The sequence below is a fragment of the Oryctolagus cuniculus genome, chromosome 13 (genome assembly GCF_964237555.1).
Source record: "Oryctolagus cuniculus chromosome 13, mOryCun1.1, whole genome shotgun sequence".
In the NCBI taxonomy this organism is placed as follows: Eukaryota; Metazoa; Chordata; class Mammalia; order Lagomorpha; family Leporidae; genus Oryctolagus; species Oryctolagus cuniculus.
Genome location: NC_091444.1, coordinates 69,098,872 through 69,119,542, shown reverse-complemented (window position 1 = coordinate 69,119,542; position 20,671 = coordinate 69,098,872). Strand labels below are relative to the sequence as shown.

The window sequence follows — 20,671 nt, the reverse complement described above, 5'->3', positions numbered from 1 at the left end:
GAAAATGAATCTTGTTGTGAATGGAAAAGGAGAGGGAGTGGGAAAGGGGAGGGTTGCGGGTGGGAGGGATGTTATGGGGGGGAAGCCATTGTAATCCATAAGCTGTACTTTGGAAATTTATATTCATTAAATAAAAGTTAAAAAAAAAAGGATCCTACGGTGGTTATAACAAGACCAGGGAGAAACTATTGATAGAGCTGTTTTGCTATCTCTTGACCTCACCAAACTGCTGTTGAGGGAGAAGGGCAGTGGCCTCTGAGTGGATCCTGTATGCCCCATGCAGGGAAGGCAAGACCCTATGTCTTACCACTCAACCTGCTCTGAAATGCTGTTTGAATTACTGGCTCTCATGGGATGGGCTGGAAGTCATTGTCACCCAGCACCCACATATTCTTACAGAGCTATGGAATTCATTGAGGTAAAGGCACAACAGTTTTCAAATGAGGCTGAAAGAGTGACAATTGTTGTGTGGCTTAAAGATGGCAAAGATGAAGAGCTAAGTGGGTGGTCCAGAAATAACCACGGAATTTATATGCGGCAGCTCTCTGAACTCATTTCCCCCTGACTACTCTCTTTTGTGGTGATTATGGCTTTATCACTGTCTCTCCCTGGTGGCATCCAGAAGCTTCACCAGCCCAGTTGCTGATCAGATTCCTGTAGGAGCTCAGGCCGCTCAGGAACTCCTGGACTCCCTGGAGCACCATGGGACAGGGCACAATATAATACAAGAGCGTTGTGAATAAGTACCAACTGGCAAGACTTCAGATGGGAGGTCTCTCAGTTCTCCTCCCGCCACAGTTTTGCACCTGTCCTTGCTAGATAGTCTAAGATCCTTCATAACTCAAAGTTCCTTGCTCTCATTGCCTCCTGTATTCAGTTCCTGTATGTTATTCCACCCCAAATTTCTGCACCTGGCGTCTATCACTGTGTGAAGACTCGCCCAGAAAACTACTATGTGGCTCCAAATAAACAATGAGCAGTCACTGCTGCCCTAAACCTCCAGCACCAGTTCCGACTCTCATCCGACTGGAGGTGCACAGGCTGGAGAATGCTCAGGGAATGCTCGGACGCACCTTGGAGCTCTCTTTCATCTTCCATAAAGAAAACCCAGATGGAAAACTGGACCTGTCCTACCTGAAAGGAGACACCTACTGGGAGAAACTGCCTGATGCTGCATCTTTAAAATAGTGAGGCTCCACTAGCACACAAGTCGAAGGCTCAGTGTGAATGAACTCCAGCTCTGATACTTTGCACGCAGCCTGAAATGCCAAATACGTATTTTATGACTACATTCTGCTTCAAAACATTTCTGGTCCTACTGACTCGTGGTCCCTACTGACTCAACATCCTAAGGCTGTGTACTGCTCCCTCGGATCTCATGCCTGATGCTTTGAGTCCTTTGGCCATGGAATTCTGGTTTCTCTTGCAGCAGCTTTCCCCTTAGCTTACCTCTGCTTGCACCCTCTCTCTGAGTCAGTACTTCTGTCTAGTCTAGACCAGCACCAACAATACCTGGTATTACTTCCTGCTGACAGAGATCCTTACCCTGCCTTTGTTAATAGGAACCACAGAGAAGAAACTAAAATATCAGCCCACCATCTATCATAAGAACTATGGCGTCATAACAATTTTCATCTCATACCCTAGAAAGTCCCCAGCTGGTGACACTCGGGAGAAAGGTCTATAGAAAGCAGAATCAGGAAGCACTTCAGTATGGGTGCTTGAGGACAGAGAGGGTACAGATAAAAGAGGTGGGGAGCGCTGATAAAACTAGGAAGCTGTAAATGAAACAGTCATTTAACTATCTCGTTCATAGACTCTGCTGTCTGCATTTTGTTACCTGTGTTTTCTCCCGATCTGTCCCTCCCTCTAACCTGTCTCTTCCTGGCTGCATCCATGAACTTGCTGGCTGTTCTTCTTGTCTTCCCTCTTCAACTTGGTCTTTTGACAGTGGCCCATCTGTCTCTCTGGGACAGTCAGGTCTTCTTCCCCAAACCGGCCTGGTTCTCACTTGATTACTCCAGCAACACTTGCCAGAAATCATGCTTCCCAGCACTCTGGCTCCCCACTCCGGGCGATAGAGACCTTTGAGGAGGGCTAATTCCCTCTATGGGGATTTTTAGAATGAAAGCAGGTTAAGTAAAGGGATGGAAGCAGCAAAGAAGTAGGAGAAAGTGGACAGGTGTGAAAAGTCAGGGAAGAACCATGGAGGGAGAGGAAGAATCGTAAAGTCACTCAGGGAGTATGTGAGGAATGAAACGCCTGAAAGGAAAAAAAAATGAGTGGCACATGGAGTTCTTTGAAGAACAAAATAAAGTATGTAGAGGTAAAAGCTGAAAAAGAGGACAAGAAAATGGGTGTAATATTCAGAGGAGAGGGGCCGGCACGGTGGTACAGCAGGTTAAACTGGCTGGCATCCCATATGGGTGCCAGTTTGAGTCCTGGCTGCTCCACTTCTAATACAACACCCTGCTAATGTGCCTGGGGAAGCAGCAGAAGATGGCCCAAGTGCTTGGGTTCCTGTACCCACATGAGAGACCCAGATGAAGCTCCTGGCTCCTGGCTTTGGCCTGACCCAGGCCCAGCAGTTGTGGTCATTTGGGGAGTGAACCAGTGGATGGAAGACCTCTCTCTGTGTGTGTCTCTCTCTCTCTGTCTCTCTGTCTCTGTCTCTGTCTCTGTATCTCTCTCTATTTCTCTGTGTCTGCAACTCTGCCTTTCAAATAAATAAATACCTCTTTTAAAAAAATTCAGAGGAGACATGTGCTGCAAGAACAAAGGGAAAGACAGAATACAGGGCTAGTCCAGAGGAAAATTATAAGGTAGGCAACTAAAACAGTTAGCAAACCACTGCCAATAGATGGTGCTGTGACAGTTCTTGCCTTGAGAAAGGCATATTCTTTTTTTTTTTTTAACTTTTATTTAATGAATATAATTTTCCAAAGTACGATTTATGGATTACAATGGCTTCCCCCCCATAACGTCCCTCCCACCCACAACCCTCCCCTTTCCCACTCCCTCTCCTCTTCCATTCACGTCAAGATTCATTTTCGATTCTCTTTATATACAGAAGATCAGTTTAGCATACATTAAGTAAAGATTTCAACAGTTTGCTCCCACACAGAAACATAAAGTGAAAAATAATAGATGATTTTTTAAATGATGATAAAATCAGATCAGACCTATTGTCATGTTTAATCCCAGTGAGAGTCAAGTTGGGAATTGATAATTTCTTTTTTTTTTTTTTTTACAGAAGATCAGTTTAGTATACATTAAGTAAAGCTTTCAACAGTTTGCACCCCCATAGAAACACAAAGTGAAATATACTGTTTGAGTACTCGTTATAGCATTAAGTCTCAATGTACAGCACGCTAAGGACAGAGATCCTACATGAGGAGTAAGTGCACAGTGACTCCTGTTGTTGACTTTACAAATTGACACTCTTGTTTATGGCATCAGTAATCTCCCCATGCTCCAGTCATGAGTTTCCAAGGCTATGGAAGCCCCTTGAGTTCTCCGACTCTTATCTTGTTTAGACAAGGTCATAGTCAAAGTGGAGGTTCTCTCCTCCCTTCAGAGAAAGGTACCTCCTTCTTTGAAGACCTGTTCTTTCCACTGGGATCTCACTCACAGAGATCTGAGAAAGGCATATTCTAAAAGATGACTCGAATATGTACAAAAATAACTCTAAAATAAGGCATATTATCAACCACAAGATGCAACGTACAGATAAAGGGAGTGGGGATGCACAAAAGGGACACCATGACATCCAACACCTAGAGCTATGCCTTGTATGCAGTGCTCAACCGAACCACTTCATGAGAGAAGCTGGCATTAAAAAGTGTGTTGTAATGGGGCTGGCACTGCGGCATAGTGGGTTAGGCCTCCACCTGCGGTGCTGGCATCCCATATGAGCACCGGTTTGAGTCCTGGCTGCTCCACTTCCGATCCAGCTCTCTGCTCTAGCCTGGGAAAGGAATGGAAGATGGCCCAAGTGCTTGGACCCCTGCACCCACATGGGAGACTGGGAAGAAGTTCCTGGTTCCTGGCTTCGGATTGGCACAGCTCTGGCCATTGCGGCCAACTGGGGAGTGAACCATTGGATGGAAGACTCTCTCTGTCTCTCTCTGCCTCTCCTTCTCTGTATAACTGTATAACTTCTCTGTATAATTCTGACTTTAAAGTAAGTAAAATATGTCTTTAAAAAAAGTGTGTTGTTGTGCATTTGTGATTTTTAAATTGCATGGATGACTTTCAATTCTATGCTAGTGATTCTCAACATGGGATGCACCTAGAACCACTGGGCTCCTTTTAGAACTATTGATGTCCAGTTTTCACGTTCAGAGATTCTGATGTAATTGTTTGGGCGTGAGGCCTGGCATTAGTATTTTGTAAATGCTTCCAGATGGAGATAGTGAGCAGCCAGGATGGAGAACCTCTGGTCTATACATATGTTTTCCACCTGGCAAGTTTAAGGGGCTTAGAATCCAAGGGGAGAAATGCAAGTGTGGGAAGTAGGAGCTGCAGATTCTATATCTAACACTAGAGCCCATTAGTAAATTTTGGATAATTTACTCTCAGCAATGCAAATAAAATTGACATATAAACTCAGGGTAATATATGATTTTTGTCCCTTAACTCAAGAATTCTGAGGCTGAAATTTGAGGGTTCTTCACTAGGAAGTCACTTCATAAATATATTTAATTACTAAAAATCTTTAGCAATCAAATCATTTATTTTTTCTATGAATAGGCTACATTTCAGTATTTTTTAATTTATTTATTCATTTGGGAGGTAGAGTTATAGATTGGGAGACAGAGAGAAAGGTCTTCCATCTGCTGGTTCACTTCCCAGATGGCCACAATGACCAGTGCTGGGCTGACCCAAAGCCAGGAGCCAGGAGCTTCTTCTGGGTCTCCCACGTGGGTGAATGGGGCATTTTCTACTGCTTTCTCAGGCCATAAGTAGAGAGATGATCAGAAGAAAGGCAGCTGGGACATGAACCAGCACCCATATGGCATGCCGGTGCCATAGGCAGAAGCTTAATCTACTACACCACAACATCGGCCCCTTATTTTTGATATTTTGATAAACCTTACTATGATTTAGAGTCTATTTACAATAACACTTTAGGTATTTCTGCACACTTTATTTCATTTGTTTCTCTCATAATGTCTGCCAATTAAGTATTGTATTTTGCAAATCCCTGGCCTAATATCTTAATGCCTCCTTAGGCAACAAAGCCTCTTTCTACATCTCTTTTTTCTGACTTGTGTGTTTTTCTAAATCACTGATGGCATGCTAGAACTGAAAACTATGACTCTGTTTTCAACTAATTGCTTGACTGGCAGGGTGATAGAACAGAAATAAAATACATAGAGGGAGGTAAGTACAAACTAAGGGAACTGGAACTTGGCATTGGTCATTGCTAAAGAGATAAAAGAAGACATGCAAACAGTAACAAAAATGCAGCTAGGGGCTGGCGCTGTGGCGTCGCGGGTAAAGCCACCGCCTGCAGTGCCAGCATCCCATATGATACCTGTTCGAGTCCCAGCTGCTCCACTTCCGATCCAGCTCTCTGCTGTGGCCTGAGAAAGCAGTGGAAGATGGCCTGAGTCCTTGGGCCCCTGCACAGACATGGAAGACCTGGAAGAAGCTCCTGGCTCCTGGCTTTGGATCAGCGCAACTCCAGCTGCTGCGGCCTTCTGGAGAGTGAACCAGCGGATGGAAGACTCTCTTTGCCTCTGTCTCTCTGTAACTCTGACTTTGAAATAATAAATAAATATTTAAAAATGCAGCGAACTTCTGTGCTCCTACACAATGTATGTTGAAAGAATGAAGGAGTGGAGGGATGAATCATAAAACATTTATGGAGATGGCCATAGTGATGTATAAAATGGTTGAGTACTTACATTTGCCCTTTAGTCCTTTATAAGTAGTATCTTTTTAAAATCAACACACTAATTCTGTTTCGTGGGTATTATTGCTATTATTCTCCATTTTACAGATGAAGAAATGGAAGCACGGAAAGATAAAATAACAATTGTGCTGAGGTCCAGTCCCACTGAAAGCACAGTAGCAAGTTCCTAACTTCCTAATAGTGCTGTGGCAAGTTACCTAATTAGCCAGCCACGCTCTTCCAGAGCCAGCCAAGCCCAAGCCCATCAATGTCTTCTCTGCTGGTGATGGGAACTGCTCTTGTTATCTTACCCTTCCACTATCTCTTCTAGGTGTTTCTATTTGTGACTTCCTATTCTAAAGGTTACTGGCACCACATTCCAGTGGACTTCCTCAGCTTTAACTACAGATAAGGACAGGTGGATACAGGGCTGTGAATTAATCTTTCTTTCTTTCTTTCCTTTTCTTTCTCCCTGCTTCCCTCTCTTCCTTCCGTCTTTTCTTTCTTTCCTAGAGTTACAGAGGTAGAGGAGGGGAGGGGGGTCTTCCATCCACTGGTTCACTCCCCAAATGGCTACAATGGCCAGAGCTGCGCCGATCCAAAGCCAGGAGCCAGGAGCCAGGAACTTCTTCTGGGTCTCCCACATGGGTGCAGGGGCCATCTTCCACTGCTTTCCCAGGCCATAGTAGAGAGCTGGAACAGAAGTGCAGCAGCTGGGACTAGAACAGGTGCACATATGTGATGCCAGCACTGCAGGTGCTGGCTTTACCCGCTATGCCACAGCACCGGCCCCCAGGGTTGTTAGTTTCAAATAGGACATGGAGATTCTGGGCCAGGGCTTGGGCTCCAGGTATCTAGAGCCTGCCTAGACTCTTATCTCTGCTGCTCTGCTCTTACAAAGCAATGCAGAATCCTGAGCAGTCTCTGTTCAGCCACTGTACAGATTACAGACTCCAGGGAAGACATCAGTTAGGAGATTCTGAATTCATTGGTCTCCTATATAAAAAGTACACCACTAAAAAGCTCACCAAGGGTAGACATTTGCTGTGATGGTTAAGACGCTGCTTGGGACACTGATGTCCCTCGCAAACGTCTGGATTCAAGTCCCAGATCTGTTTCCCATTCCAGCTTCCTGCCAATGTGCACCCTGGGAGGCACTGTCAGCCATTTGGGAGTCTTTGATTGTGTTCTGGACCCCTGGCTTCAGCCTGGCTCAGATCCAGCTCTCTCTGTCCATCTCTCTGCCTTTCAAATAAATTAAATTCAATTAAAGAAAACCAAAGCCTTTTCATTTGACAGGTGAGAATTTTGGTTCCCTTGATCACCAAAAATAATTAATTTAAAAAATTAATTTTAAAGTTCACCACTGAAAAAAGAAAAATAAGCATACTCAATTACAATCACATAATGTCATCAACTGAAAGATGCAGCCATGTTTCAGAGGAGTTAAAATGTGGGGGGAAAAAAGATGAAAAAACCAATCAAAATACCAAAAACATTGTTCTCAGACCTTGAAAAAAATGATGCTGAAATTCATATGGAGACACAGGAAACCTTGAATAGCTAAAGCAATCTTGTACAACAAAAACAGAGCCGGAGGCATCACAATACCAGATTTCAGGACATACTACAGGGCAGTTATTATCAAAACAGCATGGTACTGGTACAGAAACAGATGGATAGACCAATGGTACAGAACAGAAACACCAGAAATCAGCCGGCGCCGCAGCTCACTAGGCTAATCCTCCGCCTTGCGGTGCCAGCACACCGGGTTCTAGTCCTGGTCAGGGTGCCGGATTCTGTCCCGGTTGCCCCTCTTCCAGGCCAGCTCTCTGCTGTGGCCAGGGAGTGCAGTGGAAGATGGCCCAAGTGCTTGGGCCCTGCACCCCATGGGAGACCTGGCTCCTGCCATCGGATCAACGCGGTGCGCCAGCCACGACGGCCATTGGAGGGTGAACCAACGGCAAAATGAAGACCTTTCTCTCTGTCTCTCTCCAAAAAACAAACAAACAAACAAACAAACAAAAAAAAACCACCACCACCAACAACAACAAAAAGAAACACCAGAAATCAATCCAAACATCTACAGCCAACTTATATTTGATCAAGGATCCAAAACCAATCCCTGGAGTAAGGACAGTCTATTCAATAAGTGGTGCTGGGAAAACTGGATTTCCACATGCAGAACCATGAAGCAAGACCCCTACCTTACACTTTACACAAAAATCCACTCAACATGGATTAAAGATCTAAATCTACGACCCAACACCATCAAATTACTAGAGAACATCAGAGAAACCCTGCAAGATATAGGCACAGGCAAAGACTTCTTGGAAAAGACCCCAGAAGCACAGGTAGTCAAAGCCAAATTAACTATTGGGATTGCATCAAATTGAGAAGTTTCTGTACTTCAAAAGAAACAGTCAGGAAAGTGAAGAGGCAACCAACAGAATGGAAAAAAATATTCGCAAACTATGCAACAGATAAAGGGTTGATAACCAGAATCTACGAAGAGATCAAGAAACTCCACAACATCAAAACAAACAACCCACTTAAAAGATGGGCCAAGGACCTCAACAGACATTTTTCAAAAGAGGAAGTCCAAATGGCCAACAGGCACATGAAAAAATGTTCAAGATCACTAGCAATCAGGGAAACGCAAATCAAAACCACAGTGAGGTTTCACCTCACCCCGGTTAGAATGGCTCACATTCAGAAATCTACCAACAATAGATGCTGGAGAGGATGTGGGGAAAAAGGGACACTAACCCACTGTTGGTGGGAATGCAAATTGGTTAAGCCACTATGGAAGTCAGTCTGGAGATTCCTCAGAAACCTGAATATAACCCTACCATTCAACCCAGCCGTCCCACTCCTTGGAATTTACCCAAAGGAAATGAAATTGGCAAACAAAAAAGCTGTCTGCACCCTAATGTTTATTGCAGCTCAATTCACAATAGCTAAGACCCGGAACCAACCCAAATGCCCATCAACAGTAGACTGGATAAAGAAATTATGGGACACGTACTCTATAGAATACTATACAGCAGTCAAAAACAGTGAAATCCGGTCATTTGCAACAAGATGGAGGAATCTGGAAAACATTATGCTGAGTGAATTAAGCCAGTCCCAAAGGGACAAATATCATATGTTCTCCCTGATCAGCGACAACTAACTGAACACCAAAGGGGAAGCCTGTTGAAGTGAAATGGACACTATGAGAAACAGTGACTTGATCAGCTCTTGTCCTGACTGTTGATGTACAATGTAATACTTTATCCATTTTAGTATTTTCTCTTTATTTTGTTCTAGTACTATTGGTTGAACTCTGATTAACACACAGTTATGCTTAGGTGTTTAAATTTTAACTGAAAAGTGATCCCTGTTAAATATAAGAGTGGGAATAAGAGAGGGAGGAGATGTACAGTTTGGGACATGCTCAATCTGACTTGCCCCAAATGGTGGAGTTAGAATCATGCCAGGGGATCCCAATGCAATCCCATCAAGGTGGCATGTACCAATGCCATCTCACTAGTCCAAGTGATCAAACTCAGTTCACAACTGATCACACTGATAGGTCTAAGAGTCAAAGGGATCACACAAACAAGTCTAGTGTCTGCTAATACTAGCTGATAGAATCAAAAAGGGAGAGAACAATCCATCATGGGAAGCGGGATACACAGTAGACTCATAGAATGGCAGATGTCCTAAATAACACTCTGGCCTCAGAATCAGCCCTTAAGGCATTAGGATATGGCTGAAGAGCCCATGAGAGTATTTTAGGCATGGAAAGCCAAGACACCCTGAAAAAAAAAAGAAGACCTAAATGGAAGATCTCTGCGAGTGAGATCCCAGTGGAAAGAACGGGGCCATCAAAGAAGGAGGTACCTTTCTCTGAAGGGAGGAGAGAACTTCCACTTTGACTATGACCCTGTCAGTATAAGATCGAAGTCGGCGAACTCAAAAGGCTTCCATAGCCTTGGCAACTCATGACTAGAGCCTAGGGAGATTACTGACGCCATAAACAAGAGTGTCAAATTGTTAAGTCAACAACAGGAGTCACTGTGTACTTACTTCTCATGTGGGATCTGTCCTTAGTGTGTTTTCCAATGTGAAGCAATGCTGTAACTAGTACTGAAAAAGTATTTTACACTTTGTGTTTCTGTGTGGGTGCAAACTGATGAAATCTTTACTTAATATATACTGAATTGATCTTCTGTATATAAAGATAATTGAAAATGAATCTTGATGTGAATGGAATGGGAGAGGGAGTGGGAGATGGGAGGGATGTGAGTGGGAGGGAAATTATGGGGGGGAAGCCATTGTAATCCATTAATGATACTTTGAAAATTTATATTTACTAAATAAAAAATAAATAAAAAAGATAAAAAAGGTGAAAAATGGCATAAAAGTTCGTCTTGAGATTCCTAATGTATGGAGGCTATGCCTTCCCCTGGCCATGACTATTGCTAACTTGCAATGTTTTAAAATCTGCTTTGGGTGCCATAAATTGTAGCAGCCGTCATCACAAACAGCACTGTCCTCCCCTGGGGAAGTATTTGCATTCTGGGTCTGGTGGTTAACATAGGAGGATGGAATGGAAGAGGGTGCTAAGGAGTAGATACAAAAGGAGGAGTATTGACTATCAGAGGGCATGCAGTTTAGAGGGTCTTGAAGTGTCTTTTTTGCCACTTCATGAGATAGCAATATTTTCATCTCCCTGTGCTTCCCCTAAAAGTTCTTTCATGCCTGTTTGTAGGCAGTTCCCAGCCCAAGCCCAAGCTCCCTGCAATCTCAATCTCTAATCTGGTTTCTATCCCTATAGTTATAATGTGTCTAGAACTTCATCTCAGTGAAATCATGCAGCATATACTGTTTTGTGTCTGAAATAGTTTCACCTACCATAATGTTTTGAGACATGTTGCATGTCTTGGCCATTATTCCTTTATGAATTTTATCACAACTTGTTTATCCATTCATTGGTTGATCTATGTAAGTTTCCACAAACTAATGTGGGACCTTCTGTCTTTCCCCCATTACATATTACATTAGCTGTAGGGTTTTTTTTTTTAAGATTTATTTATTTTATTTGAAAGGCAGAGTTACAAGAGGCAGGGGGAGGGAGGGAGGGAGGGAGGGAGAGAGAGAGAGAGAAAAGGAAAGAGAGACAGTGAGAGAGAGAGAGGTCTTCCATCGGCTGGTTTACTCCTCAAATGGCCACAATGGCCGGAGCTGAGCCGATCCAAAGCCAGGAGCCAGGAGCTTCTTCCAGATCTCCCATATAGGTTTAGGGGCCCAAGGACTTGAGCTATCTTCTACTGCTTTCCCAGGCCATAGCAGAGAGCTGGGTTGGAAGTGGAGCAGCTGGGCCTCCAACCGGCATCTTTATGGGTTGCTGGCACTGCAGGTAGTAGCTTTACTTGCTACTCTACAGTGCCAGCCTGTAGGTTTTTTGTTTGTTTGTTTTTAAATAAGTATTCTTTTCTAGTTTACTGTCAGTTTGTATCATGAATGGGGTGTTGAATTTTTGTCAAAAATGTTTTTCATATCAAGTAATATGGTCACATTTTTCTTCTTGAGCCTGTTGATAATAGTGGATTACATTGATTGATTTTTAAGGATGAACCACTCTTGCATATCTGGAATAATCACACCTTATCATAGTGTGTAATTCTTTTTATATATTGTTTAATTCAATTTGCTAATATTTTGTAGAGTAATTTTGTGTCTAAGTTATTAAGGGATAACTGGTCCTTATCTGTCTTTTTCTGTACTCTGTTCAGTTTTAGTGGCAGGGGTATATTGGCTTCATAAAGTGAGTTAGGAAATGTCCTTCTGTTTTCTAGAAGAAAATGCAAAAAATTCTTTCTTTTAAAAATGATTTTTATTTATTTATATCAGAGGCAGAGCTACAGAGAGAGAGAGAGACAGACAGACAGACAGACAGATAGAAATATCTTCCATCCATTGGTTCACTCCCCAAATGGCTGCAAAAGCCAGAGCTGGTCCAATCCAAAGCCAGGAGCCAGGAGCTTCTTCCGGATCTCCAGCATGGGTGTAGGAGCCCAAGCACTTGGGCCATCTTCCACTGCCTTCCCAGGCCATTAGCAGAGAGCTGGATTGGAAGAGGAGCAGCCGGGACACAAACCAGCACCCATATGTGATGCTGGTGCCGTAGGCGAAGGCTTAACCTACTAGGCCACAGCACCAACCCCAAAAATTGGTTTTTAATACTTCTCTAAATATTCGGTAAATTCTGCAGTGAAACTCTCAGGACCTGGAGATTTTAGTTTTCATCACACAAATTAGTATATGTTGTGCTTTCATTCCATTTTCGTTCAATTCAAAATGCTTTTTAATTTCCCTTGCTATTTCTTTTTTTGATCCTATGGATTTTTTAGAATTCTATGGTTTAATTTCCAACATTTGAGGATTTTCTAGGTATTTTTCTACTGTTGATCTCTAGTTTAATTCCATGGTTGTCAGAAAATATACATTGCATGGTTTTAAATCCTTTAAACTTACCGAGACTTGTTTAATGTCACAGCATAGGCTCTGTCTTGGTGTATATTCCAAATAGACTTTATTTTTATTTATTTATTTTTTTGACAGGCAGAGTGGACAGTGAGAGAGAGAGACAGAGAGAAAGGTCTTCCTTTGCTGTTTGTTCACCCTCCAATGGCCGCCGCGGCCGGCACGCTGCGGCCGGCGCACCGCGCTGATCCGATGGCAGGAGCCAGGTGCTTCTCCTGATCTCCCATGGAGTGCAGGGCCCAAGTACTTGGGCCATCCTCCACTGCACTCCCTGGCCACAGCAGAGAGCTGGCCTGGAAGAGGAGCAATCGGGACTAGAACCCAGTGTGCCGGCGCCGCAAGGCGGAGGATTAGCCTAGTGAGCCGCAGCACCGGCCCCAAATAGACTTTAAAACTGTATATATTCTGAGGCTGGTGCTGTGGCATAGTAGGTAAAGCCGCTGCCTGCAGTGCTGGTAGCCATATGGGTGCTGGTTATTTGTCCTGGCTGCTCCACTTCTGATCCAGCTCTCTGCTATGGCCTGGGAAAGCAGTGGAAGATGGCCCAAGTTCTTGGGCCCCTGCACCAGCATGGGAGACCCAGAAGAAACTCCAGGTTCTGGCTCTGGCTTCGGATTGGCCCAGCTCCTGCTGTTGTGGCTATTTGGGCTGTGAACCAGCGCATGGAAGACCTTGCTCTTTCTCTGCCTCTGCCTCTCAAATAAATAAATAAGCATTTTAAAAAAAACCCAGTATGTATTCTGATGTTTTAGGTACAGTGTTCCATAAATTTCACTGGGGTCATGTTAGTACACAGCATAACCTTATATAACTTATTTACACTTACTTACATAACATGACTGGTTTTCTCTCTACTTAATGTTTCAGTCCCTGAAAGTGATGTGTAGAAATCATCTATAATGGCAGACTTGTTTACTTCTTTGAGTTGTAACAATATTTGCAGTAGGTATTTTGATTATTTGTTTTTAGGTATATACACATTTAGGATCGTTACTTCTTGGGGTATTGACATCCTTATCATTATGAAATGTCTCTCCTTCTCCCTAATAATGCTCTAATGTTTACTTCTTCTGAAAGTCATATGGCCACTCCCAATTTCCTTTTATCAATTTCCACAAGGATGTGTCCTTTCCCATCTCTTAACTTTTAACTTATCTGTTTATGTTTAAGGTAGCATTTTTTTTAAGGATTTATTTATTTGGAAGAGTTTCAGAGACAGAGAGGCAGAGGTGCAGGGTCGGGGGCAGGGCTCTTTCATAAATTGGTTCAGTCTCGAAATGGTCGCAATGGTCAGTACTGGGCCAGGCTGAAGCCGGGAGCCAGGAGCTTCACCCAGCTCTCCGACATGGGTTCAGGGGCCCAAGGACTTGGGCCATCTTCCAGTGCTTTTTCAGGCCCATTAGCAAGGAGTTGGATTGGAAGTGGAGCAGCCAGGACTTGAGGTGGCACCCATATGGGATACCAGTGCTGCTTTACCCCTAGGCCACAGCACTGGCCCCTAAAATAGAATTCTTGTAGACAGCTCACGGTTGGGTTTGGTTTAAAAATGAAGTCTTTTTTTTTAATTTTATTTTTATTTGACAGGTAGAGTTATAGACAGTGAGAGAGAGAGAGACAGAGAGAAAGGTCTTCCTTCCATTGGTTCACCCTCCAAATGGCTGCTATGGCCGGCGCTGTGCCAATCGGAAGCCAGGAGCCAGGTGCTTCCTCCTTGTCTCCCATGTGGGTGCAGGGGCCCAAGCACTTGGGCCATCCTCCACTGCCCTCCAGGGCCACAGCAGAGAGCTGGACTGGAAGAGGAGCAACCAGAACTAGAACCTGGTGCTCATATGGGATGCCAGCGCCACAGGCAGAGGATTAACCAAGTGAGCCATGGCGCCGGCCCCTAAAATGCAGTCTTATATCTCTACCTTGCAGTTTTACTGTTTAGCCAACTTATATTTAAGGCAGTTATTACTTCAGTCTATTACCTGACTTTTAAACAGATTAAAGGGCTGGCGCCGCGGCTCACTAGGCTAATCCTCCGCCTAGCGGCGCCGGCATACCATGTTCTAGTCACGGTCGGGGCGCCGGATTCTGTCCCGGTTGCCCCTCTTCCAGGCCAGCTCTCTGCTGTGGCCAGAGAGTGCAGTGGAGGATGGCCCAGGTGCTTGGGCCCTGCACCCCATGGGAGACCAGGAAAAGCACCTGGATCCTGGCTCCTGGCTCCTGCCGCGGCCATTGGAGGGTGAACCAACGGCAAAAGGAAGACCTTTCTCTCTGTCTCTCTCTCTCACTGTCCACTCTGCCTGTCAAAAAAAAAAAAAAAAAAAAAGATTAAACTATTTGAAAGAATCATTTATATTTATATACTTATATTTATCCATGTGTTTATGAGTTTGACACTCTTCATTCTTTTTCATTTTACATAATTCTTCTGTCTGAAGAACTAAATTACTTTTAAAAGATTTACTTATTTATTTGAAAGGCAAAATTACAGAGACAGATCTTCCATTCACTGGTTCTCTCTCCAAATGACAGCAATAGCCACAGCTGAGCCAGGCCAAAGCCAGGGGCCTGGAACTCCAGCCAGGTCTCACATGTGGGTGGCAGGGGCCCAAGTACTTGAGCCATCATCTCCTGCCTCCCAGGGTATGCGTTTGGAGGAAGCTGGAATCTGAAGCAGACCTGAGACTTGAATCTGAACATTCTGATATGGAAGGCAGGTGTCTTGACTGCAGTGCCAAATACCTGCCTCCAGATTTTGTAGTTAAATGAAATATTCTGCTATTTCCAACTTCACATTATGGTCATAGATGCAGAAAAAACATTCATTTTACACATGAGTGCATTGAGGGTACCTCAAAAAATTCATGGGAAATGGATTTCAAAGTTTATTTTGGTGAAAAAAATTTTGAAATCCATGCCTAATTTTTTCATAAGAAACATTTTTCCCCATGAACTCTTGGAATATTCCTTATACTCATGGATTTTAAAACTTTTTTTGCACCAAAATAAACTTATCCTTTCATTGCATTTTCAAAAAACTTTTGAAGTCCCCTCAAAGTTATGTCATCACATTTACTTAATTCTAAATGTAAAAAATCAATGGTGGGGAGCCAGCATGGTGGTGCAGTGGGTTAAGCCATGGCCTGCAGCGCTGGCATCCCATATGGGCGCCCATTCCAGTTCTTGCGGCTCCACTTCTGATCCAGCTCCCTCTAATGTACCTGGGAAAGAAGTGGAGGACGGCATAAGTCCTTGGGTCCTGCACCCATATGGGAGACCTGGAAGAAGCTCCAGTCTCTGGCTTCAGATGAGCCAAGTCCTGGTTATTACCACCATTTGGAGAGTGAACCAATGGATGGGAAATTCTCTGTCTCTCTCCTGTCTCTCTCTCTCTCTCTCTCTCTCTCTCTCTCTAACTCTGCCTTTCAAATAAATAAATAAATCTGTAACAACAATAGAAACAACAGTCAAAATCAATGGCAGGGCCATTGTTGTGGCATAACTGATAAACCCACCTCCTGTAATGCTGGCATCCCATATTGGCCTTGGTTTGTATCCCTGCTGCTCCACTTCTGATCCAGATCCCTGCTAATGTGCCAGGGAAAGCAAAGTGGAAGATGGCCCAAGCGCTTGGGCCCTTGCACTTGTGTGGGAGACCCAGAGGAAGCTCCTGGCTCCTGGCTTTGGATTGGCCCAGCTCCAGCTGTTGCAGCCATTTGGAGAGTAAACCAGCAGATGAAAAATCTCTCTTTGTCTCTCTCCTACTCTATAACTCTTCCAGATTTATTTATAGCTCTTTAAAGATCTATTTTATTTATTTGAAAGACAGAGTTACAGGGAGAGGTAGAGATAGAGAGAGGTCTTCCATCCTCTGGCTCCCTCCCCATATGGCCACAATGGCCAGAGCTGAGCCGATCCCGAAGCCAGGAGCCAGGAGCCTCCTCCAGGTCTCTCACGCAGGTGCAGGGACCCAAGGACTTGGGCCATCTTCTACTGCTTTCCCAGACCATAGCAGAAAGCTGGATCGGAAGTGGAACAGCTGGGATTTGAACCGGCACTCATATAAGATGCTGGCACTGCAGGCTGTGGCTTTACCTGCTACGCCACAGCCCTGGCTCCCATAAATAAATCTTAAAAAACAATCAGTGGTGTAGGATTTTATAGAAAATGATCTAACCATCAACTTAATGTAATAATTTTATCTCTGCTTTTCCAATATTGATATTTACATTTTTCTTATTTATTTCATATACTACCCAAAAGAAAGTTGAATTATTATGGACACAGTTACAATCTCTACCTAACTTTTAGTATTTCACTGTTTGGAATGAGATCCATGGTTGAATATTGATAATTTATCTTTCTCATATTAAAATAATTTCCCTCTTTATTTAGCTGACAGTTTCCATTAATGACCACCAAATTGTATTAAATGATTTCTAGAACTTAAAAATATATAATTAATTTTTCTTTTTTATTTATTTTTAAAGATTTATTTTAGGCCAGCACCATGGCTCACTGGGCTAATCCACCTCCTGCGGTGCCAGCACCCCAGTTGGTCCTCTCCCATTCAAGCTTTCTGCTGTGGCCCGGGAGGGCAGCAGAGGATGGCCCAAGTGCTTGGGCCCTGCACCCACATGGTAAACTGGGAGGAAGTACCCGCTCCTGGCTTCAAATCGGTGCAGTGCTGGCCGTAGGGGCCATTAGGGGAGTGAACCAACGGAAGGAAGACCTTTCTCTCTGTCTCGGTCTGTAACTCTCTCTCTGTCTCTCTCTCTCACTGTCTAACTCTGCCTGGCAAAATAAATAAATAAATAAGATTTATTTTATTTATTTGAAAGACAGAGGGACAGAGAGAATGAGATCTGTCTGGTGGCTCACTCCCCCAATGACCACAACAGCTGGGGCTGGACTAGGCCTACGCCAGGAGCCAGGAATTCCATTCGGGTCTACTTGGGCCATCCGCTGCATTCCCAGACACATTTAGCAGAGAGCTGGATCAGAAATAGAGCAGCCAGGACTAGAACTGGCGCTCATATGGGATGCTGGTGTCACAGGCAGCAACTTAACCTGTTACATGACAATACCAGCCCCTATTTTTTCTCTTTTAATTTTTTGATATAATCCATTGTTTGGATAGATTTCCTTGGAATAGACCCTGCTCAGTCTTAGTGTTTTGTTTTTTTACACACTGCTAAATCCTGTTTGCTAAGATTTTAGGTATAGCTTTTAAATTTAAATCTATATTCATAAATGCCATCAGAATATATAATTTTTTCTTGGCCCTGTATCAGGTTTCAGTGTCAAGTTCACATTGGTTTGACAAAAATGCATCAGAAAGGTTTTCACAATTTTTTGTAGTCTAGAATAGTTTTTAGATCAGTAGCTGTAAAAGTGTGATCCCTTTAGAGATTAGTTAAGTCAAAGTTATTTTTATAGTAGCACTTGGCCATTCCTTGCCCTGGGCACTGTATCGACATTTGCGTGGATGGCACAAAGGTAGTAGTAAGTTTGCTGATGCATTAGCACGAACCCAACCATTGGCACCAAGCTGCACCATTCTTCACTGCTGTGTGTTCACTAGGAAAAACACGCCAGTTTCATTTTAAAGTATTTTAAATAAAGCAGTAAAAATTATTAATTATATTAAATCTTGTGGGTTTTTTTTAAAAAAAAAGATTTATTTCTTTATTTGAAAGAGTTAGAGTGAGAGAGAGGGAGAGACAGAGAGAGATCTTTCATCTGTTCATTCACTCCCCAAAAGGCTGCGATGGCTAGGGCTGAGCCAGGCAGACGCCAGGAATCAGAAGCTTCATCCGGGTCTCCCACATGGGTGGCAGGGGCCCAAACACTTGGGCCATCCTCCACTGCCTTTCCCAGGCCATCAACAGGGAGCTGGTTGGGAAGTGGAGCAGCTGGAACGCTAACCGGCACCCGTATGGGATGTCGGCATCATAGGCAGCAGTCTAACCTGCTATGCTATGATGCCGGCCCCAAGTTGTGTTGAATCTTAGCACTCAAATAGGCATCTTGTGAATATTCTCTGATGAAGCTCTGCTGCTGCAACGAAAGTACAATGGTTGGCCCCAGGATCTGGGTTGAGGCTGTTTGCAGTAAGCTGAGCTCTGGCACCATTTTATGGACTGCTACTCTCACTTGAAAGAAGAGCCCACGGACAGCCGTGGTTATTCAGACTTGTGCATTTCGCAGACGTTTTCCTACAAATAAACAAAGTGAGCTTGTCACTTCAGGCGATTTTTGTTGCTAGATAAAACGTGAGCTTTCAGTAAAAAATAACACTCTGGAAAGCTATCTTTCACTGTGAGGGTGGTGTTTTCTCAATTGCCAAAAGGCTTTTCTGATGAGATGGAGGATGTGCTATTAATACATGTGATCTTTAAAATACTGTGTCATGCCGGCGCCGCGGCTCACTAGGCTAATCCTCTGCCTGCGGCAACGGCACCCCGGGTTCTAGTCCCGGTCGGGGCGCCAGATTCTGTCCTGGTTGCCCCTCTTCCAGGCCAGCTCTCTGCTGTGGCCAGGGAGTGCAGTGGAGGATGGCCCAGGTGCTTGGGCCCTGCACCCCATGGGAGACCAGGAGGAAGCACCTGGCTCCTGGCTTCGGATCGGTGCAGCGCACCGGCCATGGCAGCCATTTTGGGGGTGAACCAACGGAAGAAAGACCTTTCTCTCTGTCTCTCTCTCTCACTGTCTAACTCTGCCTGTCCAAAAAAAATACTGTGTCATAAAAGGTCCATATTTGGAAAATCTGCACAGATCAGTGAACTAAGATTTTCCCAATGATTAATGTGTGATAAAAAGTTCACTCAACATTCAGGACAGACCAATGGATTTCTTTAAAATTACTTATGTATATATTTGACTTTATTTGAAAGACAGAGTGCACACACTCTCTCAGCCACTGGTTCAGTCCCAGTGGCTGGGGCTGGGCTGGACCGAAGCCAGGGGCTGGGAACTCAAGAATGGCTTGCATGTGAGGGCAGGGACCCCACTTGAGCCTTCACCTGCAGGTTCACTCCATGAGGGGAGTGAACCGGCAGATGGAAGATCTCTCTCTCCGTAACTCCGCCTTTCAAATAAATAAATCTAAGACACAATATGAGGCATATAAACAAAATGGAATATTATTCAGTGAAATCTTGTCATTTGTAGCAACATAGTTGGAATAGAGGACATCGTATTGAGTTAAATTCAATAGTATGTCAAGGAGGTTGAGGGGAAAATATCATCCACATTTTCTATGAACTTTTTGTAAGCCAAGCACAAACAACAAACATCTTTTACAAGATGACAGATTTTTAATTTCTGTGAATACTTTATTATAGCCCCATATACACTTTCAAATCATAGATACATAACAAAATCTAACTTTTTTAGGATTTTTTAAAATTAAATTTATTTATTTTTAAAGACAAAGTTACAGAGAGAGGTAGAGACAGAGAGAGAGGTCTTCTCTCCACTGGTTTACTCCCCCAGATGGCTTCAATGGCCAGAGCTGTGCTGATCCGAAGCCAGGAGCCAGGAGCTTCTTCCTGGTCTCCCACGCGGGTGCAGGGGCCCAAGGACTTTGGCCATCTTCTACTGCTTTCCCAGGCCATAGCAGAGAGCTGGATTGGAAGAGGAGCAGCCAGGACTAGAACTGGCACCCATATGGGATGCCGGCACTGCAGGGGGAGGATTAACCTACTGTGCCACAGTGCCAGCCCCTATCTGAACTCTTACCACTGCCTTCCAGGATCTGCACTAGCAGGAAGTTGGAGTCTGGAGACTAAGCCCCGTGTGGAACCCAGGGACTTCTATATGGAACACAGGCTAAATGCCCGTCCTGATACATGGGTTTCAGTGGTCCCACATTATTCCAAATTCTGGTGGTCGTCCTCTTTCTCACATTGCAAGGGCTCCTCAAGTATTTGCTTGTTCAGTTATTCATCTCTGTGACTCTTTGATCTTGGGCCTTCATCAGCATTTAACAGACATAGCTACCTAAACCTCAGAATCCGCGGATGTCTTCCATTTAAGAGGAGCTGGCACAGTCTCCCATCATCTCACCTGTGTCCTCCGTAAACTTCTATTACTGTTCCTGTCATCTGGCTTCTGTGTTATGATTTCTAATCTCTATATCAGGAGAATGCTAATAAAGTTATTAGCTTATTGAATTATAAACGATCTAGGAAACAGATATCCATACAAGAATATTACCATGTTTAGGTCAAGGCACCCCATCACCCT

At 43.9% G+C, this 20,671-nt stretch overlaps 1 protein-coding gene across 9 annotated transcripts in view; it reads left to right on the top strand.

The window, feature by feature from the left end:
- Positions 1–20,671, top strand: part of PRPF18 (pre-mRNA processing factor 18) — a 123,514-nt gene that overhangs the window by 26,174 nt on the left and 76,669 nt on the right. The window lies entirely within an intron of this gene.